This window comes from Schistocerca serialis, chromosome 8, assembly GCF_023864345.2.
Source record: "Schistocerca serialis cubense isolate TAMUIC-IGC-003099 chromosome 8, iqSchSeri2.2, whole genome shotgun sequence".
In the NCBI taxonomy this organism is placed as follows: domain Eukaryota; kingdom Metazoa; phylum Arthropoda; class Insecta; order Orthoptera; family Acrididae; genus Schistocerca; species Schistocerca serialis.
In genome coordinates, this window is record NC_064645.1 from 322,738,947 (window position 1) to 322,755,490 (window position 16,544).

General features: G+C 40.9%; 1 non-coding gene across 1 annotated transcript; it reads left to right on the top strand.

Moving 5' to 3' along the window:
* The first annotated feature begins 16,113 nt into the window (after positions 1–16,113).
* On the top strand, positions 16,114–16,185 carry Trnac-gca (transfer RNA cysteine (anticodon GCA)). The gene has a single exon. It is a non-coding gene; the product is annotated as a tRNA-Cys (tRNA).
* The last annotated feature ends 359 nt before the right edge of the window (positions 16,186–16,544 follow it).

Here is a 16,544-nt window from a genome sequence, read left to right on the forward strand (position 1 = left end):
ATCAAAGACGGCGGGAGAGCTCAGTTGGAGAAGTCTTGGAATGGAAAATCGACCGTAGTTTTGTTGGAGGAAACATTCTGGCATTAACGTTAAGTAAATCGAAAAAACCGTGAAGAAACTGGATGAGGATGTACAGTATCTCAATGACTGCGTTTAGTAGGAAATTATCATAAATAGAGATATTATTCAAGATCCTTACTAATTAATTCAGTAGTAAAAAGCCAGGTAACAACAGGCATTCTCGTGCCTATTCAAACATAATAATTATGAAAAGATTTTTTTGAAAAACCTGCTGTTCAGTAAAAACTAGTTTTGTGAGTCGGTTATCACCCCAGGAATCCAAGTTTCATCAATGATCTGTGCGTAGTCATAGTACTTTGAAAATCTCTTATTACTTCGTTAACTGTGCGATGGTCGCTAGCTCTACGCATGTTGGAAGTAGTTAATGTTAATAAGAGAAACACTTGCCATTTGCAATGCTCTCACATTATGGCTCATTTATCCTGTAAAGCATATTTCAACGAGATTACAATCTCGTTGTCGGGTGCAGCGTAATTACAAAGGGCTATTACGCTCATATACGTATGAGAGATGGCCAGATGAAAACTAATTTCTCATTTGTTGCAGTTCCTGTGTAATTGCATCTGACGTAAGGTATTCATCTGACAAAACTCAGTCATTAACGAGCGTGTGTGAGGTGATGAGAGCGATAGTACACGCTACAAAGTGTGTTGCCCGTCTGCGCAAATTCTCCGCAATTAAAGTGCAGGTAAAAGCAAGGCGTTGAGAGAAGTGAATGAATCGCTACTTTCAGCAACTAACAAGGTGTGCAAGGTGTTTCAAAGATTTGATCTTCGAACCAGCATTCGCATTTTACAATCAAGTATTTTTTTCTTTACTCAAAATTTGTAAAAGCTGGTCATTATATGCACTTTTTTCATCCTTTTCAATTCAACCGATAATTGTAAGTCTCTGAGGCGGTCTAGCAATGACACTAACAACATCAATATTATATTCTTACCAGAGGTTGAAAATACGGCTTCAGTTGTAAATTTCTGTCATTTCACGACCGGTTTCGGGCTCTCGTAAGCCCCTCCTCAGGTGTCGCAACTGGGCCGGTACACGTCGACCGCGGCGCTTGGGGGCCACAGCACAGTTGCGACACCTGAGGATGCGCTTATGAGAGCCCGAAACCGGTCGTGAAATGACAGAAATTTACAACCGAAGCCGTATTTTCAACCCCTGGTATAATGCTCAATTGCGGATGTTCTTCCGTCAGGGTTATTATATTCTTAGCTGTACTTTCACAAATGTTTATTGATAAGTTGAGAAAATTACTTTTCTTGCGGAATCTAATAATAATTTCTTAACATACTCTCTATTCCAAATGACTGTTTTAAAACTGGGATTGTTTACCTTCACCCTGTCTGCATCTTTTGGAGTCACCACCCGGAGATGTCATGGGGATAATTATGAGGGGGACTGAAGAGGTGAAGGCTATACTGAGTGAAGATCAGTAGTTTGGACTCAGGAGGGGATTCTGGACAAAAGAGGCGATTCTGACACTTAATCTTCTTACCGGAAAGCAAATACAGAAAAATGAATCAACTTATATTGCCTTTGTAGACCTAGAAAAAGCATTTAATAATATTATCTGACAAGATTTGTTCAGAGTACTGAAGAAAGCAGGTCTGAAGTACAAAGATATGTGGGTAACAGTCAGTTTCTATTGCAAGGAAGAGACTGAGATTAGGTTTTTGCATCAGGAACAAGAAGAAAAAACTAGAAAAGGCGTGAGACAAGAATGTACTCTCTCTCCTCTTAAATTAAATGCTTACATCCAAGAATGTACATACGAAGTTTGCGAACCTAATAAGGTGGGAACCAATACTAATGCTCACAGAAAATAAAAGAAGGCCAGCCGGTGTGGCCGAGCGGTTCTAGGCGCTACAGTCTGGAACAGCGCAACCGCTACGGTTGCAGGTTCGAATCCTGCCTCGGGTATGGATGTGTGTGATGTCCTTAGGTTAGTTAGGTTTAAGTAGTTCTAAGTTCTAGGGGACTGATGACCTTAGAAGTTAAGTCCCATAGTGCTCAGAGCCATTTGAACCAATAAAAGAAGGTTGTCAGTAGATGGGAAATGTTTTTCTGTAACCTGTATGGAATGACAATAAGCAAGCGAAAGATTGAAGTGATTGATACCATAGGTACGCAGGACACGGCTGCTGTAGTGGAAAGACTAAGGCCAAATCGAGGATACGCCACAAGAAATTTTTTATTCATTTATTTACCGAGACACTTCGAATAGTATACACCAGTATCACACACAGAACAATTAAGCACCTTATGATTTTACAGGAAACGCCAGTAATCTGAGTCGTAAAACAGAGACTCAGAAGAAATGTTACACACTAACGTCGATCTGTAATAGGATTCTGGAAACATATACGTTTCGAATGTTACCATTTACCTCGAAGAAAACGATTTATTGACTATTAGCCAACGTGAATTCAGAAAATGTCGTTCTTGTGAAACACAGTTAGCTCTTTATTGTCACGAAGTGATGAGTGCCGTCGACAGGGGATATCAAATGGATTCCACATTTTTAGATTTCCAGAAGGCTTTTAACACCGTTTCTCACAAGCGACTTCTAATTAAATTGCGTGCATATGGGAGTATCGTCTCAGTTGTGCTACCGGATTCGTGGTATGCTTCACAAAGGTCACAGTTAGTAGTAACTGACGGAAAGTCATCGAGTAAAAGAGAAGTAATATGTGGCGTCCTCCAGGGAAGTGTCACAGGGTCTCTGCTGTCCCTGATCAACATAAACGATTTGGCAGACAATAAGTTGTTCCAGATAATGGTGTCATTTACTGTCTTATAAAGTCTTCATGTGATAAAAGCTAATTGCGAAATGATTTATACAAGATGCCTGTACGGTGCTGAAGGCGGCGATTAACTCTTTAAGTCATCCATACGAGTATGAAAAGGAATTCCCTAAATTTCAGTCACACGATAAATCACACGAATCTAAAGGCTGTGAATTTTTTCCAAATACTTAGGTATTACAATTATGAACAACTTAAACTGGAACGATCACACAGATATCTCTGTGGGAGAAGCAAACAAAAGGCTACAATCTTTGGCCAGAACACTTAGAAAGTGGAAAAGGTTTACTAAAGAAAATGCCTGCACTACGCTTGTCCGTCCTCTTCTTTAGTACTGCTGCGCCGTGTGGGATCCACATTGGATAGGATTAACGAAGCATATCGAAAAATTCAAGGAAGGGCAGGCCGTTTTGTACTGTCGCGAAACAGGGGAGAGGTTGTCACGGATGTGATAACGCGAATTGGAGTGGCAATCATTAAAACAAAGCAGTTTTTTGTTGAGGCAGGATCTTCTCGTGAAATTTCAATCACCAGATTCCTCCTTCGAGTGCAAAAATATTTTGTTGGTGACTACCTACAAAGGGAGAAATTATTATCGTAATAAAATAAGAGAAATTAGTGCTCGCATGGAATGACTTAAGCATTCGTTTTTCCCTCGCGCTGTTCCAGAAACAGGGGAGAGGTTGTCACGGATGTGATAACGCGAATTGGAGTGGCAATCATTAAAACAAAGCAGTTTTTTGTTGAGGCAGGATCTTCTCGTGAAATTTCAATCACCAGATTCCTCCTTCGAGTGCAAAAATATTTTGTTGGTGACTACCTACAAAGGGAGAAATTATTATCGTAATAAAATAAGAGAAATTAGTGCTCGCATGGAATGACTTAAGCATTCGTTTTTCCCTCGCGCTGTTCCAGAGTGGAACGATAGAGTAATATCTTCCTCTACGATGTACTTAATTGTGAATCGCAGAGTAGTAACAGAAGATAACGCAGGTAGTCGAAATACTGATTTCTGTCAGGGAGTACCATATAGTGTTCTGGGATGCCGATTTGCCTTTAGCTTTGATTTGGCAACCGAAGTAAGAGTACGAAACTGATTCAGTCACGTTCCGAATAGGAATAATCAGTTGAAACGTCGCCTTTGAAAAATTATGAATGACTGTGTTGGTAAACTTCTACGTCATTTGATTTTCAAACAGCTGAGCAAAACTCAACGTATTCAAACAGTTTTCTCTTTACTTATTCTGATCATCACTAAACTGACACACAATATTTTTAGCGTAACGCAATCTGACTTTCAATAATCCCTACAAAAGAATGGCCCTGACTAACAATAACCTATACCTTTCATGATTCACTTACCTCACAAAAATCTTCGTTACTCGAACTACTGCAATACAGCGAGCACCGATACTGCCAGCTAAATAAAAGTTTCTAACTACTGTAGGCACTAACTACTGAAAGGCACAGTTAGAAAATGAAAGATTTTGAAGGAGCACAAACAATGTATTTACCTTAATAGTGTTCAAAAGTCATCATATATACATCTATCAATTCATGACATCCCTCTTCACAAATTTCCTTTTTATGGCGGACAAACGTCCAGATCGTTTGCTTATAGTAACTTCTCAAAACTCTGCCATCTCTCTCTCCACATCCACCACTGCTGGCGGCTCACCTCCAACTGCGTAACGCTAAGCGCTGTTCCCATCCAACTGCCCAACATTACAATTGCGAACATTCCAACAATGCCAACCAGCCACAGACTGCACACAGCACAGTCAGTGATTTTCATACAGAGCGCTACGTGGCGTTACCAACATAAAAACCTAAACAGCCTACTTACACAATGCCACAAGAAACTGTACTGGTATCTATGCATTGAATTTCTACTGCTTGTCTTTGGAGTCATAATGACAATTCTCAACTTATATTTGTATTTCACAGAGTGGGAAGTACTTACTTATTAGCAATGGATGGAGGTAACAGTTACTTAGTACTACACCAAAGTGTGTTAAGAAAAGCGCTAGGTTGTGAAACGTATAGACCCCGTCATTATGTTTTCTCGATTCTCTTATTCATTCTCAACACGCAAAAATCTGTATTGATCACTGAGGATGCCATAGTTTCGGAACAGCACTCCTCATTAAGAGTCAGTAACTGACTATACGCTTTTCTTTTAAGTTGCAGCTGAATCTCCATTTTGGATATGGCGACGAATTGTTGATAAGTAATGCCTCTTAATTCTTCGTATCTACATATTTATTTCTCAATACAGTCACACTGTTGACGAACACTTTTCTCCCAACAAGAGACTAGTTTGTCCATATCTTCACTGTAGATGGAGCCACAACATATCTTCTTCCGCCACTTCATCACTATCAAAGTCGAAAGTGTTCTTTCAGTTTTGTAAACAGATGAAAATCGGATGTGGCCACTCCGAGCTCTGTCACACACGGTTAGGTTAGCCCCATCGTTTCCTTCATGACCAGCACGAATAGCCCAACGCTGCACATAACTGCTGTCAATAAAACGTTGTATGGATTTCAATTGGAATACAATTTCTGCGCTTAGAAACACGATTACGGCATGCTGTTTCTCATGCAGCGATGCAGTTACGTTACACACTGCCATATTACAAGCTACAGTCCGGTAACCTATAGCGGTAGAATGTTGCAGCTTGCGTCAGCGAAGCGGGAAAGTCGACTGACCAATATACATGACACGTAATACCTCAACCAACATTGACAACAGAACAAAAAATTCAGAGGTATTGCTTTTCAGTACGCCCTCCTATTTCGTTAACCAAAAGGACCTGAGGCCGCTTTCACTCTTCAGGTGCTTCTTTTCTCATCATCCAGTAATTGTTTGCTACTGTCCTAGATATAAAACCACACCAACCGTTTGGTGTCGCCTCGTTATTACTGTAGGCTTGTGCCATGGGAAGCAAGGGGAGAATGTTGTTAAGCAAAGAGAGAATGTTGTTTGGTGGCCGGTATCCTCTTCCTGTAACACAAACTGCACACATGTACTAACAGGATTCTTTATTCGCAAGAACATGAATTTACTTATTTTGAGGTAGTCCTTGTGTTGTGGTACAAGCTCTTCCTTAACAGTCCATGTCAGCCTCACTGCCAGTGAAGTAAAAGTCCCGCTATGCACACTACTCGGGTCGCCAGGTACTGACTGAGCTAAGGCTGAGCTAACTGGAACTGTGATTCCCACTGGGCTGGGACTGATGACTCAACTCGTTGACTCAATGGGTGACTGACTGGGTCCTCCAGTCTGCGGCAGCGATCTAAGTACAGGCGGTCGAGAGGGCGTTGGCGGCTATTTTCTTGCGAGACTGTCTTTGACCTCTCTCCTGATAGGCTCGCTTGCTCCAGTGCCTATCGATTTTGTCGCAGTCTCTTTGCCGATCGGAGTGCTGGCGACACCTTACACCAGCACACACTGAGCCTGTAAAGTTTTGTATTATTTTATTTTCATTGTGTCCATTGTTTTATTACTATTATAATGGAATCTGAGACCTTCTTCCAAATTTGTTCTATCAAGTTCACCCAACCATTGGTTTGTAAAGGGGTAAAGTGTTAAACGAGACTTACAAGGGACACTTTTGACCTTGAATACTCAGAACCACAACAAACTAAACTTAGAATAACACCCAGTCATAAATAAAACACTGGTCTGGATCATTTCCATGCAAAACATTGCATTGTACCACATGTGACGTTTCCATAGAGAGAAACAAAGGAACAGGATATCAATACCACAGGAGGGAAATGATGTATAATTTAACGTTGTCAGTGTATCACTATATTTACAACCAACAGCGCCAAAAAACCCTCTGCTTAAAAGTAATTATAACAGCGCAAAACACACGTACCTTACACACCTGAGAGTGCTTATATTAGTCCTCATAGTGCAGATGTGGGATTTAGATGAAGTGGTTAAAAAATGGCTCCGAGCACTATGGGACTTAACATCTGAGGTCATCAGTCCCCGAGAACTTAGAACTACTTAAACCTAACTAACCTAAGGACGTCACACACATCCATGCCCGAGGCAGGATTCGAAACTGCGACCGTAGCGGTCGCGCGGTTCCAGACTGAAGAGCCTAGAACCGCTCGGCCACTCCGGCCGGCTCTCCACAAACTCTTGGGCCTTCTGACGTATACTGCTGTTGTCTTCTGTGTCCTTACGTGTGCCAAATGTAGTAATAATCTTGAATGAAGTGCCGTATTCAGCCATAACATTGTCGATAAAAGAAATCGGAGCTTTGAAAACGCCCAAGCGAAACATTTTAGGCGCTTCTAGTCCACACATTCTTTGATGTCAATAGTGAACTGTGCATTCATACGACTTTGCTCTACCAAATTGTGACATTATATCTTCTTTTATAGTTTGTAATTGCGACAGTCTGTTTCCTTTGAAATTAGCTCCTGTACTACTTTTGCTAGACGCGTAATTTATAATTAATTTGCAATTTCATATACTTTTAATGCAATTACAGCGCCTCATTAGTTTGCTACAAACACTGAAGCCACGATTGTAATAGTCTTCATAAACGCTCTCCCAGTACGATGTCATCAGTATCTTCCAATACACTGGGCCTTCACAGCATGGGTGGAGATAATTCGTATTCTCGTTGACTGGACTATTCCTGTTGCTCTGGCAATGGCCATCGTACACTGCTTGAACTGCCATCTTCAAGTTCAGGTTCTTTCTGTCCTTCAAAATCAATCTGTCGGCCCAGCGCAACATCATGTATTTCTGCTTCGGCCGCATTATGTTTCTGAATTATTATGTTATTTAATATATCAACTCTGTACCCACTACCCCAATTTCACTTCCACATTCAGCTCGTCACTACTTCGTCTCTAATATTTGGACTACATTCGTAGCATTAATTCACTGTACACAGCTTACACAGTAGCCTGCTTGCAATCACTCCAGGAGACACAGCCGTACTGTAGCTATACCATTTACGATACTCGAGCATTTGTTAGTGCAGCTGCAACATGCAACAAGCTGACGGCACTAGCAGACAAGTGTGGAGTTTTGCATGGAAATGACACAGACCGCTGTTGGCAGTCAAGCACTGATTCGTGCGATTCCGTGTGTTCGAGGTCAAAGCAGTCCCTTGTTAGAATCAGCAGTGCAGCGCCGGGCGGGGTTAGGCCACGCAAAAGCTGACTGCCGCCGGTGGAATGTGTGTCAGTGGCTCTGCAACGGCATGTGTGTTGACAGACTACAGATGCCGACAACGGGCGAGCTTCCAGAGACGCATTGCAGACCGATTAGAAAAACTAGGTCGTCGTCCTAATGTCGTCGGCAAATTTTTAATTTTTCTCCATGCAGTTTAATACTCTTTCTAAATTTCTCGTTGGTTTCATTTACTGCTTGCTCAGTGTTCATACTGAATAACGTAGAGGACAGGCCTGTAGGCTTGTACCATGGGAAGCAAGAGGAGAATGTTGTTAAGCAAGGAGAGAATGTTGTTTGGTGGCCGGTATCCTCTTTCTGTAACACAAATTGCACACATGTACTAACAACCCGGTCACACTCTCTTGTCGTCACCCTTTCATCGACTATCGCAACTGGTTTCTATACAAGCTGTAGATAACTTTTCGTTCCCTGTGAATCAAAAAACTTGTCTCACAACCAAGACGTTCGTTTATACATGGAATTAAAAATCATCGCAGTCAAGATCGAAGGTAAATTTTATTGTGATTACTAGTTTCAGCTACACACGAGCTATCTTTAGATCATAAAAAGCCTTGATTAGAGTAACTGCCTTATACAAATATTACTAGTAGATTAGCTGTTTGCTGTTCTGGTCGTCGGCTGCAACACTGTCTTCATACACCACGTTGTAATAACGTACTCACGATGATGTCCGCCTGCTTAGCTGGGTGGTAATGTGTTCGCCTCCCATGCAAGCGGGCCTGCGTTCGATTTCCGGCCGGGTTGGAGATTTTATCCGCTCGAGGACTGGGTGTTGTGTTGTCCTCATCATCACTTCATCCTTACTTCCTTCGCACAAGTCGCCCGATGTGGTGTCGAATGAAACAAGACTTGCACTTGGCGGCCGAACTCCCACGAATAGGGGCCTCCCGGCCAACTATGCCATACGCTCATTTCCATTTACTCACGATGATCTTTGCCATAAGACAACACAATTACTGATTAAACGTTTCATTCAATAAACGTTAACGATGTAATTCCTTAGTTTATGACCTTCGTTCTAATTGATTTTATACGGACAATATGTCAGTTTTTCACCTATGTGTGTCCTGTATCAATATGTCAAATTATTCCATATATACATTCTGCATGAATGTTGGCACTCAGAATCTTTATGGCGAAGTGTTAAGCCATTATGGCAGTTAACACCAATCAAGACTGTTTTTATGATCAAAATATGGCTCGTGTGAAGCTGAAACTAGTAATCACAATAACAGTTGTTTGTAGTCTTGACTTCACAGATATTTAATCCCTAATAGGTAAAAAAAATCCAACAGATCGCTCATCTCCATCGCTGCAACGACATCAAACATGAAGAAGACATTTTTCTCAATGGCTGGCAGTACAGATTTTGTTTAAGCTGACTCAAAAGTTTTCTCAACACCCAGACAAAGTGGCAAAACATGTTCATTGTTCCTTTCTGCAACTTTCGTTCGTAGCTTCCAAGTGGTCTATTGTGTTACACACTTAAAATGGTTCAAATGACTCTGAGCACTATGGGACTTAACTGCTATGATCATCAGTCCCCTAGAACTTAAAACTACTTAAACCTAACTAACTTAAGGACATCACACACATCCACGCCCGAGGCAGGATTCGAACCTGCGACCGTAGTGGTCGCGCGGTTCCAGACTGTAGCGCCTAGAACCGCTCGGCCATTCCGGCCGGCCGTTACACACTCAACTAAAAGCGATTTCTTTCCTTTTCTTTTTTTTTTAAATTACATTATTGAATGATTCGCCCTTTATCATGTACTGTTGGATTCACAGTAAGTACGTGGGCCCAGCAATTGCGTTACCAACATGCCAAATAAAGCGCACGAGAAGTTCAGCGAAGTGTGCTCCTAAGATTAACGAGACCATCTAGTGTAAAACCGGACCAGCGCATCAATTGGAACTCGCCACTGTGTTTCCTTGAACCACTCCATCACACTCCTGGCCTTGTGACATATATCTTCTTAAAATATGCCACTGCCGTCGGGAAACATACTCGGCATGAAAGGGTCTGCGTGGTCTGCAACCAGTGTGTGACACATCTAGGCCCTCATATTGTCTTCCACGAGCTCCATTGGACCCATGGATGGCCACGTGAATGATTCCCGGAGCATAATGGAGCCGCCGCCAGGTTGGCTCCGTCCCTCTGCACAGCTGTCAAAGGAGCCGTTCTCCTACAAGACGACGGATTCGCGCCCCCACGTCGGCATGGTAAAGAACGTATCGGGATTAATGAAACCATGCAACGCTCTGTCGCTGCCCCACCGTCCAGTGCCGATGGTCGCGTACCCATTTCAGTCGTAGTTGCCGATGGCGTGGTGTTAACATCGGCACATGCATGAACCGTCGGCTGCAGAAGCCCATCGTTGGAAGTGTTCGGTGCACTACGTATTCAGACACACTTGTACTCTGCCCACCATTAAAATATGATGTTAGTTTCGCCACAGTTTACCGCCTGTCTTGATTTACCAGTGTGCTCAACCTACGACATCTAACATCTGACATCTGACCGCTCAACCCCACGATGTCTGGACGTGGTTTCAACAGCTACAGAAGACACTCACCACAGTACTCCAAGATCACACGACAAGTCGTGCGGTTTCCGAAATGCTTGTGTCGAGCATCAAGGCCATTTCAGTCTGCTCTCGGTCAAACTCGGGTAGATCATGCGCCTTCCTCATTTTACACACGGACAGCACGCACACTGATACTACATGCTCCGTGCGTGTGTCTGACTGGCAGTCATTCCTAGCCAGGTGACGCTGCTGTCTCCTCGACGGTTCTATATCGATAGTAGGTCGGCGGACACAATGTTCTGTGTATATTAGGTGGATAACCGTCAATTCTATGGAATGTGACACCTTTTTTTTGTTACCTATAAAATTTCGTTCTCTGGCACTCCACGTGCAGAAACTGATTAACTCATTGATATCAAAAATGACAATTTTAAAGCCTTGTCCCCTTTCCTGGGAAAAACTCATGCGACACTCAGACATTGAACAAAAACTTATGCATTGTTCTTAATTATCATCCATAAAACTGTACAACACACATGGTACGCATCAAATCGAGTTATACTAAACTCACATAACGACTGGCTTCCATTCGTAAAATAGAAACCCCTCGCAGATAGCATAGACGGTGCTGTAACTCAACTTTCACTCAGTGTGGCACAGAACTGATATGTAGTAACATACCAATTTTGAATTCATGAGAACTGGTTTAGGGATGTATATTATACGTTACACAATATTTAGTACTCAGTTACAGTATTTTATCTCACTATATTTCATTTGTAAGTTCTTTCATTTCGCCCTAGATTTATTATTATTACTATGGCACCAAGCTGAAAAATATCAAAAGTTTCTAAAGATATTACCATTGTCATGTTACGTATGATGTGTCTACACAGCTTATTATACACAGCTAGGTAAGAGTCACAGAAGCGATAAGCAAAATGTTTGAAAAGTGTTTTCTTCTGGGAATGTAGAATCTCTAAATCTGTGACTTAATGAGGTAAAAATTTAAATTCATTTATGCATGTTAATGATGGATTTTCTCTGTGGCTGTGGAGTGGATCACTTGAGGAAACACAGCAACCAGTCACAGAAGCTGGGTAAATGTCCGAAACACATCCTGGCGTATACAGATCTACGCAAATAGTGGCTGGTTGCTGTATTTCTTTATTCTGTTAAAAAAATCGTATTTGCTGTAAAAATTGCATCTACGTAATGTGTATATAATTAGATAAAGACGTTATGTGTCTAAGTGTGCATGTCATTCAGAACTGATTTTAGATCTTTTAACGAGCGAAACATGCGATAGTTTGTCTTCTTGTAAATGTAATGTAAAAAATAGTGCCGTAAAATGGGTAACTTCGAACAGTGAACTAACTTGCATATATCTTGTTTTTAATGTTGGCATCTTCGTGTACGTAATATAATTGTTGGTTCTGTCTATGATTCTGAACAATCAACCGATAAACAGCAGTTTTAGCAGAAATTTGAAGTAAATAAATGAAGTTACTATCCTCTAGATATCGTTTATGTTGTTGACGATTTAGGTTGTTGGCTGGTAGTACGTCTTACATCTATATTTTATTTCCCCTTTGCTCAACAATATCAAATAATGAGGTGAAAAGACTTCAATCAAGTGTCACTAGAATCTTGCGGTAACAGGAGATCTCTTGCCTCAGGTCAGTGCAGCAGGCACAGAGTGTGAAATCCTTAAGTTAATGATCAGTGTGGGAATCAATCTGTATAACAATCTGTATAATAATTTCCTCATGTCTTAGTTCTGAACTGTAGATGCTGAAGAAGTCTCTAAATTCGTGCCGTTGCAGTTTACATGTTTTCTTTTAAAACTAACTGCAAGAAATATCTTTTAAAAATTTTATAATACTATCACTTTTAAAACCATTTTTTACTCAAACTTACTACATCATGCATAGACTATGTAATGTCTAGTGTTTGTGAGTGCGTGAAATAGTTTGGTTTCTCCACGATTATTTCTGAATTATTAAATAAAATGCACCCACTTCCGTGGCCGAGAAGCGTATAGAGTGGAAATATCCACGTGACGCAATTGCCACTCGATGTTACACTTTTGTTTACAGTAAGTGAGAGGGATAGTGTCAGTGATTGTGAGGGCATAAATAGAAAGAAAAAGTGTAGTTTGAGTAAAAGTGATGCAATAAAAAAAGCAAAAGTCCAAAGGAAACAGCACGTGAGCTACAGTAGAAATGTGGTGCCAGCACACAAAACAGGACCCCAGTGGCAGTGTGTGTAGTTTTTATGTTGAGCCTAGAACACTGCCGTGTTGGGTAATACTTTTAGAAATCTAGCCTTAATTAATCTGCTGCTGTGCCTTGAAAAATGGGCAGTTTGATCACAAGTTGATTGATTGTGTTGGTGTTTTCAGGTGCCTGGGAGAGTATTTCGAGACTGTGACAGAGGAATCGCAAATGCAAATGTTGACACATGTGGTTTTGCTGATACAGATACTCAGAGTGGTTATTTGCATGATCTAATTAACGCCCATGCGCTACAAAGAGAAAGTATGTCAAGTACCACAAATCCAAAAGTGTGAATGGCTAACTTTCAGTATCAGGCGAGCAGTGATGGAAGACAAACACAAGTTCGTAAAACAGTGTTCTTGAGTCTCCAAGGAATAGGCGACAAATATGTTCGTCGTTTAAATCATCTGCTATTGTTAGACAGCGCACTAGTTGACGAGTGGGGTAAGTCAGAGGATTGAAGACGTAACTTAATCCCCAGAGAAATATGTTCCCTGATAAAGGGCCATATTGAATCATTCCCTGTACGTGTAATCTATTATTCGAACAACACATGAAGAAAATATTTATAAGCACAGTTAGATGTCAAGCATATGCGTGAGTTATTCAAACAACATCCATATACTAAAGTTAACTACATATTTTATTTGAAATTCTTCAAGCTAAATTTTGATAGCAAATTTGGAAAACCGAAGATTGATATGTGCTCGACATGTGAGGAACTGAATCAAAAAGTCAAAAGCCTGCATTCGAATGACAATGTGAAAGGAGTGGCTACAGCAGAACTCATAGTAAATAGAAACAAAGCCAATAAATTTTAAAAGAAAACTGCAGCAAATCAAAAAGCTTGCAGAGGAAAACAATAGTGCAGGTGACATTAATATCACCTACATGCAGGACATCCCACTGCCGGATATTCCAGTGTAGGAAGTGTTTTGTTACAGACAGTTGTGAGTTTTTGAACTTTGCATTGTCAACTTGTGGGATCATAAGCAAGGTTTTCTCATACCATGAAGGACAGGCTCTTAAAAGACCCAATGCTCACTGCTAAAAAAGTGTTTTCAGGAAAATATTCCCAAACAAGTGAAGGAGATACATTTCTTCTTGGAGGAATGCCCTGGTCGAAATAAAAACAACACCGTCGTCAGATGTTTGTTAGCCGCAGCATCGTCTGGGCAACTTGGAAAGATGTTCATTATTTTCCAATCAGAGGTAGTTCCTTCCTGACTTGAGATAGAGCTCTTCCCATAGCAAAGAGATTCATTCGCAAGACTGGTCGAATATACACACCACACGAAATCTGCACAATTTCCAAGTTCATCCAGTGCAACCGAGTGACATCATCGAATATTGACACATGATGGCCTAAACGTCATAAAAAATCTGTCCTCTCAAGGAAATAACTAGTCAGAATTCCACGTGAGCAGAAAGTGACCTTACAACCGTCCTGTATGTGATGTTTGAATATTGTGCAAGTAAACCTGGTTTGTTGAAAGCATATTAGTGGATCGATGGCTTGCAGCGAGAAGATATTTTGTTAGGGAAGCCTGTGGAGTACACACTTGAATAAACACACACTTCTGCATGAAGAAAGGCTTTTGGTGATAATAGTTTTTCTGTTTTGCACTATTCTAACTTAAAAGGTTGTGTAATAAATATCATACTAACATATGCATCATGCTGCATTTCTTTATTACTGACATTTATATCACGTATTTACCTGATACAGCCGCAAGGTATCAACGATTCGTAGAAAGTTAGTTTTCACAAAAACAAAAAAGGCCAAACCTCCACATTGGTTGCTCGACCCTAACGTAGGTCCTGTATTGTTTTGGCACACAATGTTATGTTAAATAGCGTACATTACAGTCTAAATATAAAAGAAGACTTTTACATTTCGGTTTTTTAATCTAAGCAGTTTTTTTTCTTTCTCCTTAAAATTTGCCTTCTGTTGATATATGGCCTTTTCGAAATGACTAATTCAAATAATACAGTTTATTATTGTAAATGTTGGGTAATGCCTATTCGTCTCATATAGGGTGCCTAGGAAATCTGCTTCCTCGGATCGCTAGAAAAAAATTCAAGCAAATCGTGTAAACAGAGTTTATTACAGTAAGGTAAATGATAACAATTAACTTTGCGTATTTGCAAAAGCGTGTTGCAAGGAAATGGCAACAGGCAAATAATCAATCTCATTCCGTAAATATTATTCCAATACAAGTCCAGTGATGCAGTCTTAACTCACTGCTCTAGCGTTCGTAGATCGGCTAGACTTCAACTCGGGCTGTACCCAGGTGGCGCGGCCCTTATGTTCTCTTCGTGTAGATGGCGCCACCGTCTCATTGTAGGCTTAGAGAGGGGTCAGTCAGCGTACTATTGGCTGACGTCTTCTCACAGCCCTCTCTGCTGTAATGTTCCTGGCCAAAGCGCCGGCGTTTCACGTTACACCGAAACACTAATAATATCATGAAAAGGAAAGTTGCTACTCACCATATAGCGAAGTTGCTGAGTCGCAGATAGGCACAACAAAAAGCCTGTCACAATATAAGCTGTCACCCAACAAGGACTTCGTCGAAAATAGTGTGTGTGTGTGTGTGTGTGTGTGTGTGTGTCGTCTATTTTCGACAAAGTCATTTTTTGGTGAAAACTTATATTGTGACAGTCTTTTTGTTGTGCCTATCTGCGACTGAGTATATCTGCTATATGGTGAGTAGAAACTTTCCTTTCTATAATATTGTTGCATTACATCCTGGATTTTCCACTGTTAATTAATGCTTAAGAGCCGTTGCTATGCAGTCGTGCTGCAGCAACTGTATATTAGCCTTCTCATCAGACAAATATCGGAGGAAACCGCGTACACTGAAAATCTTGTTTCATCCTTATGACAGACTACCAGAGTGTGAACTACATATGACAGATAATGGAATAATTCTTCAGGTCTAATTATGGTAACCAAGAGTAGCTGTTTACTGAGTGACTGTAAAACTGAGGAAATACAGCAGAGGCAGATAGCAGAGAGAGCAGGTCGCACGGAGTTACGAAAGCTACGCCGAGCGGAGGTGAAACAAAAGATAATCTTCACCAGCCATGTAGTGTCAACGCTGCTGCCCCAAACTGCAACCACCAATAAAAATAAAATTTAAAATGATATTCCTTCTTAATACAATTTAGAGTAATGAAACACTGCAGTGGGGGTATAGCTCAGTGGTAGAGCATTCGACTGCAGATCGAGAGGTCCCCGGTTCAAACCCGGGTGCCCCCTTACATTTTCATTCTTCGAACACAACTATAAACGGAATCAGTCTACAGTACGAACTTCTACTTACGAGAAAGATTTATCGCTTCGTATCAAACAACTGCAATAGTGAAACTGTTCTGAGTAGGAGCCAGTATTAACCTTCTTACATGGATGTCAAAAGAAATGACACTAAGGTGGTTTTGTCATACTCATTTTACTAAGGTTTGAAGTTCTTCTTGATGTTCTTCCCTGTTTGCGATTTTAAAATTGTGTTGTTTTGAAACTCAGCCTTGTGCAAACACAATTTGTTTGTTTTTGTATTTACCCATACATGCTTCGACGCCTACGTGTCATCTTCTGAGGGTCAAATTTTTGTTTCTGTA